The sequence below is a fragment of the Cebus imitator genome, unplaced genomic scaffold, assembly GCF_001604975.1.
Source record: "Cebus imitator isolate Cc_AM_T3 unplaced genomic scaffold, Cebus_imitator-1.0 Scaffold65, whole genome shotgun sequence".
Classification (NCBI taxonomy): domain Eukaryota; kingdom Metazoa; phylum Chordata; class Mammalia; order Primates; family Cebidae; genus Cebus; species Cebus imitator.
Window position 1 is genome coordinate 1,456,397 of NW_016107380.1, and position 14,765 is coordinate 1,471,161.

Consider the following 14,765-nt stretch of genomic DNA (forward strand, 5'->3'; position numbering starts at 1 on the left):
TATTATGAAGTTCAAAAATTATCTACACTAAATATTTTCCTTATTGGTCATATGCCAAATAATGATATACTTTGCTTAAATTGATGAGCTATTTACCATATAAATATAAATGTGATTTATGAGCATTTAATTATATGTAATTGTATCTGATTTGAATTTAAAGTATAAACATGATTTTCATGATTGAACTTTCAGATGCAATTGTTAAATACATTTCTAAAACTAACATTTTTTACATAATCTCTAGTAGTCCTACAATAGTATAGCTATGGAAGCACAGCATAAGTGAAAGAGACACTGGTTTTGAAGTCAAAGTGAATATGGACCCTTGCCATAGTTCTAAAGAAGCTAAGCTGAGTGGAGTGTGACATGGGCCCTAGGTACACAAAAGCAGAATTGTCTGATGCACCCTGTGAATAAACATTATAACTGCTAAGAGACTTTGAACATTTAGCTTAATTTTGGTAAAATTACAATTAGAGCAACACCTATTCTACGTATTGTGTGGATCACATCAGATAATAGATAGGCAATGCCTTAAAAGTTGCAAAATGTTAGGTTGGTCGCGGTGGCTCATGCCCGTAATCCCAACACTTTGGGAGGCAGAGGTGAATGGATCACCTGAGGTTGGGAGTTCGAGACCAGTCTGACCAACATGGAGAAACGCCATCTCTACTAAAACTACAAAATTAGCTGGGCATGTGGCACATGCCTGTAATCCCAGCTACTTTGGAGGCTGAGGCAAGAGAATCACTTGAATCCGGGAGGCAGAAGTTAAAGTGAGCCAAGATCACACCATTGCACTCCAGCCTGGGCAACAAGAGTGAAACTCGGTCTCCCCTCCCCCTGCAAAAAAAATTGCCAAGTGTTGAGCAAATATTGGTCATTATTTGGATCTCTTCCATATGATTTAAATTGTTTTCAGATTTCTGGGTTTTTTAAATCATCTGTCTTTGATGACAGTAGGAAACATGGTGGTGAAATGTTAAACCATAATTTTAAAGAGCTCCCAAGTACAGTAAAATCTTACAATATAAGAGAGAAGACAAAGAGAAAATCTCAGGCAGAGTTGGCAGGACACAGAGTTCTTCAAAGTAAATAGAAACTTCCAAAGTCAAAATCAATTAACTATTGCTTAAAACAAGTTGAATGGAGTAGACTGGGTGGTATCTGAAGCAACTGAACTCCATTTCATCATGTTTTAGAAGGGGAGGCAGGACTGAATGAGGAAATGTAACAATGTGGAATCCGTTCCAGAAATAATCCATTGGCCTGGCAGTGTAGTGGAGGAACTCTCAGTGTAAAATCCAGCAAATAAAGATGCATGTGCACATGCATGTGTGCACATACGTGAGTGTGTGCACGCACACACACCCACACACACATATATACACATTTTCTCATATTAATTTTTTTCTCATGAGCTATGGAGACTTCCAAGATGCCAGTTGACATAAAATCCCAGCAACTAAAAGCCAAAACACTGAACAGAGATATTAGTTACCATGTACTATGTGGAGATAGGTGTCACAGTTTGAATTCAGGCAAGTTACGACTATTAGCAAAACTCAACAATTCCCAGAAGAGGAAAACAGATTACAGAGTGGTTACAGTGTTTAAGGTTCAACTAAAGTTTATTAATCATACCAAAAAAATTGTACAGATAAAGAGATTAAAGCTGTCAATAAAAATTCATTTGAAGTGGGACTGGGAGTTACATATAACAGATATAAAATTCAAAATGGTACTACAGTGGGAAGCCGCCTCGATGGCTGCACGGCGAGTGTGAGCGGCCTGAGCCCCACTCGTGACAGCTGCAGGGCTTCTCCCCACCTGGATCCGTTGTAGTTGGAAAGCGCGCCCTCCACTCGCACTGCTTGTTGGGCTCATCCTGAAGCGCTTGGGCCCTGTGCAGTGGAAAATGCCGTGTGTCTTTGTGATAGAGGTGAAAGAGGAACCTTCCGCCAAAAGAGAGCAGCAGATCAGCCATACCTTCGGGTCCGACTAGATAAAGAAGCCAACAAACAAGCTGAAAAAAGATTAATGTTTTTTTTTACATTCAAAGGGACACCCAAACAAATTTTTTTGGAACGTTGAGGAGGACTTCAAACCAGCTCCATAGTGCTGGATACCAGCAACGGAAACAGAACAAATAAATGGAAACCCAGAGCCTGATGCAAATGGACACATTCCTGGTTGGGTACCAGTAGAAAAAAACAACAAACAGTATTGCTGGCATTCCTCCGTAGTTCATTATGAATTTGAAATTGTCCTGGTACTAAAACATCATCCTGATGATTCTGGACTTTTGGAAATTAGTGTAGTGCCACTACCAAATCTCTTAGAACAAACACTGGAGTTCATAGGAACAAATATCAATGAAAACCTATATGGGTTGGGGAGCAAGAAGCATCTATTACATCTTCTTATGCTACATGGATCATTTCAAATAAGAAATCTACCTTCATTGAAGCACAATTATCTCTTGTCTTGGTTTGAAGGTTGCAAAGAGGGTAAAATTGAAGGAATAGTATGGCATTGCAGTGATGGCTGTTTAATGAAGGTCCTCTCCATCATCTTGGCTTATGCTGGCCAATTCCAGATACTTACATGAATTCAAGACTGGTTATTATCAACATGAACCTGAACAAATGTGACTCTGCCTTTGATATTAAGTGTTTGTTTAATCAGTTTTCAAAAATAGATAATCAGGAATTTGCTAGACTCAAAGATATAATATTTGATGAATAAAATGCAAATAAAATTGGTTTATTTTTATTATATTCTAATATTTAATATTCTACCACGTTTAAAAATATCTCTAGGTTCCTGGTGATTATGAAACATCAATATGTCTTCTACCATTTGTGAAGAAATGAATTTTCAAGTTTCAAATACCTGTTCAAAATGTATTAAAAACCAGCAAATTAATTTTAATCTCCATAAAAATATAAGTAACAGTGAGCACCTAAGCTTGTACAAAGGCTGGAGCTGGATTCTCTACACTATAACTGAGTGGTAATTTAAAGACAATTAAGCCAACATTTAATGTCACTAATTTTCAAAGTTAAATAGTTTAAACTCAATTTGATTTTGCTAGATATTTAGCAAAACATATGGCTCAGCCTCATTACCTGTATGTGTGTATGTCTACACCTGTATTTATATATATCATAGGATTTGAGAATCTTAACACATGTATAAATAAATATACATAAATTCCAATTTTAAATATTTAAATTTCTGATTTTACCCTCATACTCTTTAAAAAAAAACTTAATCAAAACATTATGAATGTAAAGAAATTCACCAGAGCTCATTGCCTATTTGATGGCCATAATTTATTCTTAGTCTTCAAATATATACTTTTATAATAAGTTGAAAATGTCATATAATTTTGTTTATTAAGAATTCCAATCTAAGTATAAAGGTACAAGATAGTGAGAAGGAAGTACTACAGTTCAGAGAATTGCTTGTTTCCAGGTAGATTTTAACTTATAAAGTTACTAAATAGTTAAATGAAATGAAGTTTATAGGTGACCCTTAGTAAATGAGGAAATTAACAAGACTTTCTTCTTCATCTTCAAACTCTTCAGAAGCAGCAACAGGGCTACTTAATTCAACTCCCAATTGTTCTGAAAGATTTTTGACCTCTTCTAAGAGAATAATCTTCTTTACTTCCTCCTTGTAATTATACTTAAGACCTTCAATTTCTTCGAAAAATGAAGGATCAAAAGTTTCCAGTTCTTTTTTCAGCTTTTTTATTTCTTCCTAACAAACATTATTGTTAGAAGTTGCATATAGGAAATAAACATATTTTAGATTTGAACTAAGAGATTTAATTGTAAATATGAAAGCCAAAGTATTCCTGAATGGCCAAATACAGCTATAAAGGCAGAAGAATTAAGATTTCTATTTGTTCCATTGTACAGTGTAAATAAGTTGTTAACTGTCAAGTCCAATTATTTATTCTGTAAATTGTGTTCTAGTCTTTGACTAAAATTTATCATCTCTTATAGCGGGATTTAATCTTTCTCTAAAAGCATATAAGTTACTCTAAATACAGCAATCAATAAAAAAGATTTTGCAATTCATAATATTAAAGTTAGCCTGGTTAAGAGTTTTGGTTTAGACTTCCTTTATGTTTTCTTTACAAATATCTAATTTTTAATGAATAATGATCAACTTTTTATAAATTTATTAATATGATCGGGGAAACCTTTGGGACTTCTGCCAATTAGGCATCTGGTGAAGAAAGAATTCAAGCCTTAGTGACTATTTAAAATAGCCGGTGATCACTAGCTAATTCTCATAGCCATGCCTTTTTGTTCTGTTTAAAGTCTTAAAAGAGGTAAAACATAGCAAGTATTTTTTTAAGGGAACTATATCCTTAAGATTCCTGAAAAGAATTTCAAAAGAAACTGAAGACTCTGTTGCCAATGTGACCCAAAACTTAAGAACATACTCATGGCATATATTTGTTACAATTAAAAAATAAATTTACTATTTAATCCTAAAAATAAAGTACTATAAATATTTTCAAAAAATTAAAACTTGTTCAAATAAAGAATAAACATAATATTAATGAGTAAATATATAGTGATACTAACAAATAAATGAAAACAATAAAAAACTGGAAATTCTGGATCTAAAAATTATAACTAAAAGAAAAACCTGATGATAAACACAACTGCATGTTTTAAATGGCATATATAAAAATTAATGCACTTGCAAATAAATCAATAAAAAATTATTCCCTCTAATACATATAAAGGAAGAAAATATGGAAGAAAATAAAAACGTGTTGCAACTATGTCAAGTGCTGCAGCACACATGTAATTAAAGTCTGAGAAGGAGAGGACTAAAGTAAATGAGAGAAAAGAATTTTAAAAAATGATAGAATAGAACATTCTAAATTTGTTGATAAATATAAACCTAAAATGCAAGAATATTTGTGAAATCCAAGTAGAAGGAAGACAGAGAAAATCACACTCAGGCACATCAAATTCAACTAATGAAAACCAAAATAATCAGAAAGTTAGAAAGCAGCAAAAGAAAAATGACATATTACATAGAGAGTAATAACAATATGATTAACATTTGATCTTTCATCAGAAACAATGCAAGAGAGAAGATATTGGAATGATATATTTTAAACACTGAAAGAAAAAAGCCTGTAATTCAGGATGCCTATAGTCAGAGAAATTATTCTAAACTAAAGTGAAAATTATTTTGGATTAAAATAATTGATATTAAATAGTGTAGAATTGCACTATGTAAAATGCTATAGAAAGTCCTTCCAACTAAGGAAAATTGCATCATATGATAATTCAGACATATAGGAAACAATAAAGAGCACGAGAAAGGATATATAAGTTATGTGAATTATTTTATATATGCAGACACATCGTTTTTATTGACTTCTTACAAAATATATGCATATTTAAAGTGAAATTTATACTATTATACTCTTGGGATTATATTGTATATAGATGAAAACAATCCAAAGAAGAGAGGGATAAACAGAACTAGACAGTTGAAAATTTTCCATATTAAACTGGAAGCAATTAAATACTAATTAGGTAGATTTTGGTAAGTTAAACTCACATGTTTAATACCTAGAGCAACCACTAGTGAAACAGAAAAACATATCAGAATGTCAATACAAGATTTATAATGCTATACTGTAAAATATTTGGTTAGGACAAAAGAAAGCAGGAAAAAAGGGGAAGAAAAAACAGAAGTGAAACAAATTTAAAAACACAGCGAAATGACAGACTTGAAACCCATACTATAAATAGTTTTATTAAATGTGAATTGACTAAACACGCAAAATAAAAGTCAAAGAATACCAAATTGGATTTAAATACAGAAAACAACAGCAAGCTAAAAGAAAAAGGATATAAAAGAGTGTAAATTTAGAAGTAAGCATAAGAAAGCTAGAGTTGTTATGTTAATATGAGACTAAATAAATTTTTATCAAAGGAATATTTCCACAGGAAACATCAAATATATCATAAAGTTAAAAGGGTCAGTACAGCCAGAAGATACAACAGTTATAAATGTTTATGTAGGCACCTAATAGCAAACCTCCCAAAACTGACAAAACTTAAAGGAGAAATGGACAAATTTAAAACCATGGTAGAAGACTTCAATACTCCTTTCTCAGTATTTTATAGAAAACGTAGACAAAATCATGAAGAAAATAGAAGACTTGAACAACACTTTCAACCAACTGATTGACATGTAAGGAAGACACCACACAAAATGAAACACTATCTTGTCAAGCCTATGTAGAGTATTTACCAACATAGATCAAGGACCATACAATGATTCTTAACAAAGCTAAAAGGATTGAAAACATACAAAGTGTGTTAACAACAACAACAAAATTAAACACAGACATATCTGGAAGCTCCCCCAAATAGTTGGAAATTTGAAAACACACTTGTAAATAACCCATTGTCCACAGAAGAAATCAACAGGAGAATTAGAAAATATATTAAGATGAATAATAATGAATACATGATATACCAAAATTTGTAAAATGAAACTAAGGCAGTGCTTAGAAAGATCTAGAATCAGTGATACATACTTCCAACTTAAAAAGCTGTAAAAAGAAGCTAAAATTAAACCCTATCTGAATACAATGAGTGAAACGAACAAATAAAAGTAGAAATCAGTGAAATAGAAAACAGTACAGCAATGAAGAAAATTGTTGAAACAAGAGGTGGCTTTTTGAAAAAACCAAAAAAAATGGAAAAAACTCTGATCAATAGTAAAAAAGTAAATCCTTAAATAATAAAAGAGCAAACTCTCAAATGGCCAATATCAGGGATGAAAGAGAGGGAACTGTAGATATTAAAAGGATGAAAAGGGAATATTATGAAAAACCTTATGCTAATAAATTTAATATTAATATTAATATTTAGATTAATTGGCAAAGTTTCTTAAGAGAAACTACCAAAATCTGAGTTAAGAAGAAACAGAATATCTGAATAGCCATATGCCAATTAAAAATGTTAACTCATACTTGAAATACTTTCTACAAAGAAAATTCTGGGCCCAAAGGACCTGATGGCTAAAATCCACCAAGCGTTAAAGAAGAAATAGCAATCTTAAACAAATTCTGTCAGAAAACAGAGGAAAAGGGAATACTTTCCAACTTATTTTATGAAGTCAATATAACCCTGATACAAAAATTAGGGAAAAACTCCAAACATCACAAGACAAGAAAACTATATACCAATATTCTTTATTAGCATAGTTGTAAAAATCCCTAATGACACATTAGCAAATTAAATGCAACATGACACAAATAATATGAAAGGAACAAAATCTTTGCATTTGAGTGGAATATGAAGGTTGGGAAACTTTTTAATGAGGAATAATGGTGAAGAGTACTGTTTAAAGTCAGATGGATGTGGATTCCCATTCTTCTTCTACTTGCTTTCTGACTCTGAAAAGTTACTAAATCTCTGTACCAGCTACAAAATGGTAAGAAAGAAGGGCACTCATCTCATGAGGTTGTTGTAAAGAATAATAAGGTAATGTACACACATTGTTTAAAACAATCTGGGACATTTAGCAGCTTAATAAATTTTAGATATTGTTAAATGTAATACTGAGAAGAGTGTAAGAAGAAGCAGAGAATTACAAAAGGACAGGAATGTTTGGGGAAGTACTAAAATTTTTCTTCTTCTAGATAACTGAATGGGAAGTGAGAAAATCAACTATTAAGGCTGAAAATAAAATGACAATATTTTAAAGGTCATGGTAAATAAAATGTAGATTTCACCCTATATGTATCAGTGGATAGTTTGAATCTGGTAGTGAAATATTCAGAACTTTAAGAAGAGTATTCTGACATTGTAGAAATGGTTGGATATTTAAAACATTCGCGTGTAGAAAGGAAAACTGGAATTAAGGTATTTTCAGTGAAAATTAATGTTTTGAATATTGCCAAAGTAGAATTGATGGTATTTGGCTTCCGTGAATGAAGGAGGCTATTAAATGGTTCTGAGGTTTTTAACTGAATTAACAGAAAAATAATAATTCCAAAATGAGATTGGGAACAAAGTGTAGGCATTCTTTTCTAGAAAAGAATTGGTAAGGCATTTATGATACTAAAGTGTAGTGATCCAACTCTTTCTGGATATAATATTCTCAGCTCAACTTTGTGTTCTTTAGGGAAATTTAACTTCTGTTTGCTTTAGATGACATTTCTATTTGAGACAGAAAAAGTGTGTGTGTGTGTGTGTGTGTGTGTGTGTGTGTGTGTGTGAGAGAGAGAGAGAGAGAGAGAGAGAGACAGAGAGAGAGAAATTAACCAAAAGCCTGACATTATAACATTATCACAGCAGTTGCTATATTGCAGTGAAGATAAAGACCTCACCTATGCAAATATAAATAGCACTGTTATTATTCAAATAACATGTATTCTATCCACATAGAATATTTGCTTAAGCTAGACTGCTATCTTTTCATAGAGCATGTTTTCCTATAGCCAAAGGCAGGTTCTGTGTGTCTAAAGGGTGCTCTTAGGTCATAGCTCAGGGGAGCATCATTTGTTCCCAGAAAGAAGTCAGTCCTAGGCAGTTCTTCTTCCTCACCTTTCACTCCAGATTTAGCTACTGTATAAAATGACTTGCTTCAGGTTTAGGCAAACCAGCTTAAGAATAAGTAGGGGGAAAAAAGATTACAGAGATTTATAAAATATAATTTTTACACAAAACAGGAGATTAAGCATTTGTAAAAACTGCCGCAATGCAAGGTAGTATGGTGGGGATATCCTGTGATTAATGCTGAATCCTCCCACGGTTGATAGGAACGAGGGAACATCCTTGCTTTCCACTGGAGCAAACAGGGAAGATTTTAGGGTGAAAGTAACATTAAGTTGGCTCTTAAAAATGTGACCCTTCATGCTTAAACTCCCTTGAAAGCTCCCTCCTTTTTTTCTCTCCTTTCCTTTATGGCATCTCCCCAGTTCCCTCAGGTACGGGTTTCCTCATGGGCTTTCTGTTCTCTAACCCTCATCAAAATGTGCTACCAACTAAAAAGTTGAGAAAACTGTAAATAAACATTAGAACTAGAGCTATTATAGTTACCTTCTTTCCTGATTATTTGTAGTTCAACATGTAGGCAACAAAATTAATACATATCCAGGGGTAGAATTTCAGGAATTTACAATAGTAGTACAGGTAATTTCCAGGATAAGGCCCTTGTCAACAGCTAGGATGTCAGCTCTGCCTATCACTTTTAAGTGACCCATAATCTATAGCTACATTCCAGAAGGACGAATCAGAAAAATAACAGAATGGCAAGTGAAACATGACCTTTTTGTGTTCATCTTTAAAAAGATGAGAAGAGAGCAGCACTTCATTATTGTGTAACATGCCAATGTCAGGACAGAATCCAAAGAATTTTTAAGAGGATGTGAAAAAAAAATGACTAGAGAGAGCTTTCCTTGGATTGTGTCTTGAGCGAACACTAGTCAAAGAAAAATATCACTTACATACCTTAGAGGTATAGAAATGTATGTCAGAAAAACTTGGTATTTGGACTGTTGAGAATCCTGAATATTAAATTGGAAGCCCTGCAGTACACATGTTATTGCCAAATCACTACTCAGTTTTTCCTTGAAATACCCTCTCGCTTTAGTGAGGAGAATACTTTGATAATTGCCCAGAATTTCTCTGGAAATTTTGTACTGTTTCTCTGCTTGAGGCTGAAAAGAGATGCCCTCTGAAATCTCCCTCAATAGGGTTTGTCTTACAATATCTTTTTGTTTCACCTCATTTTGTTTACTGGAAACTTTATTCTTTGAACACCTAGGCTTCCTTGCAGCACTTGTTTCTCTGCACGCATGCTAATGCCTTTGCCTAATGGTCAGTTAATAAATAAAAAAGAATACCTGATTTCCTCCTGTTGAGGTAGAAGTTTCTACCAGAAATACTGGCTGATACATGTGGTTTTAAATTTGTATTATGCACGAAAAACAAGGAACTGTTGGGTGGCCAGTACAATGTGGTAGTTGCAATGGAAACCAGAACAACTTGAAAAGATCCTTGTGGAAAACATTATGTGTATGTTTAGAGAAAAAAAAATATGTAAAGACTCCTTTCGGGCATTGAGCTTCTACATCAAATATAAGTAAACCTTCTATAGCCTCAGAATGAGTTTTTAGTGCTTTGTCTTGAAATGTAAGCAACAGCAGCAAAAACTGGTGGAAGAAAGCATTAAACATCATTGAGCTAAATTTGCAAATCAGGAGTAGAATAACTTACTTGTTTTTAAAAACAAGAATGATGACATGCGTAAAGATAATCATCCAAACATATTTCTACTCAAGTACAAATAAATGAAATCCACAGCTCCCTGTTAACATGGTTGTTTCTCTGGAATTGAGTCTCTTGTGTTCACTGCTGAGTTAAAGACGTGACAGCTCTGATTCTTCTTACCTCTGAAGCTCTTGAGAGAAATCAAAGGTGTGAATTAACCCAGAGCTACTGAAGATGCAACCACTGATATGGTTTGGCTGTGTCCCCACCCAAATCTTATCTTGAATTGTAGTTCTCATAATTCCCACGTGTCATGGGAGAGACCGAGTGGGAGGTAATTGAATCATGGTAGCAAGTTGGGGTAAAGGGAGGTTCCCATTCTGTTCGTATGATAGTGAATAAGTCTCACGAGATCTGACGGTTTTATAAAGGGGAGTTTTCCTGCACACACTCTCTTGTCTGCCACAATGTAAGACGTCCCTTTGCCCTTCCTTCATCTTCTGCCATGATTTTGAGGTCTTCCCAGCCATGTGGAACTGTGAGTTAATTCATTAAACCTCTTGCTTTATAAATTACTCAGTCTCAGGTATGTCTTTATTAACAGCATGAGAACGGACTAAAACAGCCTCTCATCAGAGCTGTTGATAGCATCTTGGTAAGTTATATGGACTAGCTCAGGGAGGTCCCCAGGTTTCTGAAGTAGGACATAAATTATAAGTAATGACCATCTCCACGGTCACTGTCATCTCTGTTCCATGAAAACTCTGGCTAAAACAGTTGGAGATAAATTCAAGCTTGATCTGCTTTCCAAAAAAGGGGGCTCAGAACAATATTGAGTTTTCAGACCCCTTAAGCATAGTTCTTCCTCAATTTCTTTCTTTCTGTGAAATTTAATTGCTGATTATTGAAGTTTAACCAACGTACTTGGCATAGGCCAGGTTCTGTGGAAGGCTAGAAAGAGATGAATGATGTGATCCACATGTATGCTTTCTTCCTTCTGACTGGAAAGGCCTTCCTGTTTGCCTGGTCCTTCTCCAGCTGCCACCATTATTTCTTGATGTTGAAGGTAATTCTCAGATTCTAACTTCTCCACTGCAGCGGACTGAATGAATATTTGTGTCCTGCCCCCAAATTCATAAGCAAAACCTTAACCCCCAATGTGATGGTATTATGACGTGGGGCCTTTGGGAGATAATTAGTTCATAAGGGTGCAGAGTTGGCAAATGATATTAGTGCCCTTATAAAATAGACCTCAGAGAGCTCTGTCACCCTCTTTCTGCCATGTGAGGATACAAACAGAAGGCAGCCATCTGCAACCTGGCAGAGGCTCCTTACCAGAACCCAAGCATGCAGGCATCCTCATTTTGGATTCTAGTCTCCAGGACTCTGAGAAATGAATTCTGTTTTTTATAAGCCACCATCTATGGCTTTTTGTCAGAGCAGCCCAAACTGACTCAGACATTCAAAAGCCTTCTCTTCTTTCTACTGTGCTCATCCTCATTTTCCTACCTGACTACAAATTTCTTGAGGTCTGGGGCGATGCTACTCAACCCTGAAATCTCTGAAGTATCTGGCACTGTGCCAGGTACATACTATGTACCAAATATTGGTTGAATTTTACAGCCAAGTTCCAGATGCATAAAGCAACAAGTCACAATAATATTTTAAAATAATGGATAAGTAGGTGACAAAATGAGTCATCTATGCAAAGATAATGCAGGAATTCTGAGAAAAGAGAAATGCATATGAGAGTTGAGAACAGCATCATGGATAAGAAGGGGAGGGAGCTGAGCATTAATGGAAGACAGAAACTGAATAAATATAAAAATGGGGGAATGAAATATAGATTTATGGGCAAAGGTGTTATCATTAAGAAAGTTTTTTTTTAAGCAGAAATAATTTGGAATCATGAGAAAATTTCCTGGCTCAAGTGACAAATTCAACCTAAGAAGAATAGGAAATAATGAAAATATCTAATTTTTATGATGCATTTTAAAACATAGAAGTTATTCATCTAGTCTCAGAAGTCTTTCTGAGTGCCTTAGAAACTAAAACATTCTATTTCACATATGTCCTGTGACCTGCATAGCAAATCTAGTCAATCACAACAACACCACAACTAACATTCTCTGTGTTTCAGGCACTGTCCCAAGTTGTTTTCCATTCACTGGGCACTAATCACAGATTATTTTCACTTTATAGTTTGGGAATTTGAGATACATAGAAGTAAAAGGATTTGTCTAAAATTGTGTATCTAGTACATAATGAAGATACAAATCTGGGCTCCCTGACCCTATCACCAGTTCTTTCCAACATTGTCTTCCTCTAGATAGCTATAATTGTTTCCTGGAGTTTCAAAGGATGTGTCAGAGGTTACTTATAGCCAAAGAATAAATAGGCTATATATTTCTGGAACATCTATTTTATTCCCAAAAATAATCTGAAAAAAAAAATTACAGATATATTTTTAAAATATTAATTTTAAAAAGAGATGAGAAATTAACCCAAACTCAGCCTTTAAGAAGACCTCAAGGATAATTAACTGCTCTTTAAGAAAAGTTCAGGCTTTTCAACAATAGCTAGCTATAATGGGTGTTTCTGATGTTGACTATTCAGCATCCATGCTGTCGTTCCTTTGAGCATCTAATTTACATGCCCAATTTCCTACTGCCTCGCAGTGAGTACAATCTTAGAGTACCAAAAACAAGAAGCATTCCATCAAATGGTCAAGAGGGAAGCATAAAGTCAAAGGTAAGCTAACCAGGTTTTTCTCTTCCAGGATTTTGAATCTTGAGCCTAAAGTCAGAAAAGATGGTTGGAATTCAAGCCTTCTAGTTCTGATGGCTCACTGACTGATAAAAGCAACAGAGTTTTGTTGCCACTGAAACCCCTGGAGCTAGCTGCTTCCTGAACTTTCTTATGCTGGTTCTAGTGCTTTCTGTTCACTGTGATATCACTCAACAACTTGCAACGAACTCCCTTTTCACTTACATTATTTGAAACCTGTTTACATTGCTTGCAACTGAAGAACCTTGACGAATGCATCAGTTCTCCTCGTGCATCTAGAATGTTCAGTTAATATAACAAACTAAGCGCATTACATACAACGCAGTGTGTGTGTGTATGTGAGATACCTATATAGATGAAAATAAGAAAAAATAGAGGTTCAGATCAGGAAGAAAAAGTTGTCAGTCTGGTCTGGTAGGTCTTTTGCCTTTTTTCCAGTACCTTAGACAGTAAAATTTATAAAATCAATAAATATACCTAGGCACTCTTATCTTAACTTTCTTGGACATGTTAGAGCATTAAATCATTCTGTTGCATAGGCACATATGCATGCTGGATGCATATCTAGTTTCCTCCACAGAAAATAATCCCTTGTCCTTAGGATCCATGACTCACTCCTCATTCACTCTCCCACACCAATAGACGGTGCACAGCACTTAGCGGACTCTGAAGACAGTTTTGTTGCCTTGATTCATATAACCTCCACTTAGAATTGTAGAAACATAATTCTGAAAAAGACTTAAAGATGATTTAATCTAGGCTTTATCAACAAAGAAATCAAAAGTTAGATTTTATAGTGATTAAATAGATGACCTACAAAATTAGACACAAACTGGGACTAAAAGTTCAGGTAACTGACTTCAAATCCAAGTGAATGAATCTCCCATTTATTTCTCATGACCACACTTCATCATCCAAGAGTCTAAATGCATTTGGCTTTATAGTAAGTGCTACCAACGTTTGTACCTGAGGGGTAATTCTTACAAGCCCAGATGAGGGATGGGTAATTCTAATTCAATTCAACTGGAGTATAAATTCCAAAGGCAGAGTTTACGCCATTCTCTTCTCTTACTTTCTAGCTTCCGGACTCACCTAGCAGCCTACCAGAAACATGTGAGCCACAAATAAAACACCTGTTCAGCACAAACATTATGGACGTAGAGCTGCCACTTACAGGGGTGAGGAAGGACATGCTCTTTAGAATACAACATACAAGGCTCAGAAGCTTCTTAAATGAGATGTCCTGGCTTTTTAGAGCAAAACTGTTGCAGGCAGCCTTTTGACCTATTTGCCTCCCACATTACCTGAACATCTGGCAGCCACCTTCTCCCTTCCCCAAATCTCCATGTCTCACTGGAAATACTAATGTCTGGGTATCAGCTCCCCAACAAGAAAGGCATTTTTGGGTCTGAACTTTGAAATCTCTCATTGAAAATCTCTGGATTATGGGAAATTACATGCAAATCTACTCAAGATTACCAAATTATTTAGCAAAGAAGAATTTGGCCAATTAAAAATATCATCCAAAGCACTTTTCCTGATTAAAAATTGAGTTCTTTCCACGCCTTGCTTTCAGAATGAAGCCATGTTTTTTAGAGAAATATACATTTTAAAGATGTCTGACACATATTTGATTAACACCTATAGCTAATAGCCTTTATGCTTTTGGTGGTCTGGCTGAAGAAAAGGGTCATAAAA

The 14,765-nt window shown here is 34.7% G+C and overlaps 1 pseudogene; it reads left to right on the forward strand.

Annotated features, from left to right (window-relative positions):
* Positions 1-1,768: 1,768 nt before the first annotated feature.
* On the forward strand, positions 1,769-2,751 carry LOC108305640 (annotated as a pseudogene).
* The last annotated feature ends 12,014 nt before the right edge of the window (positions 2,752-14,765 follow it).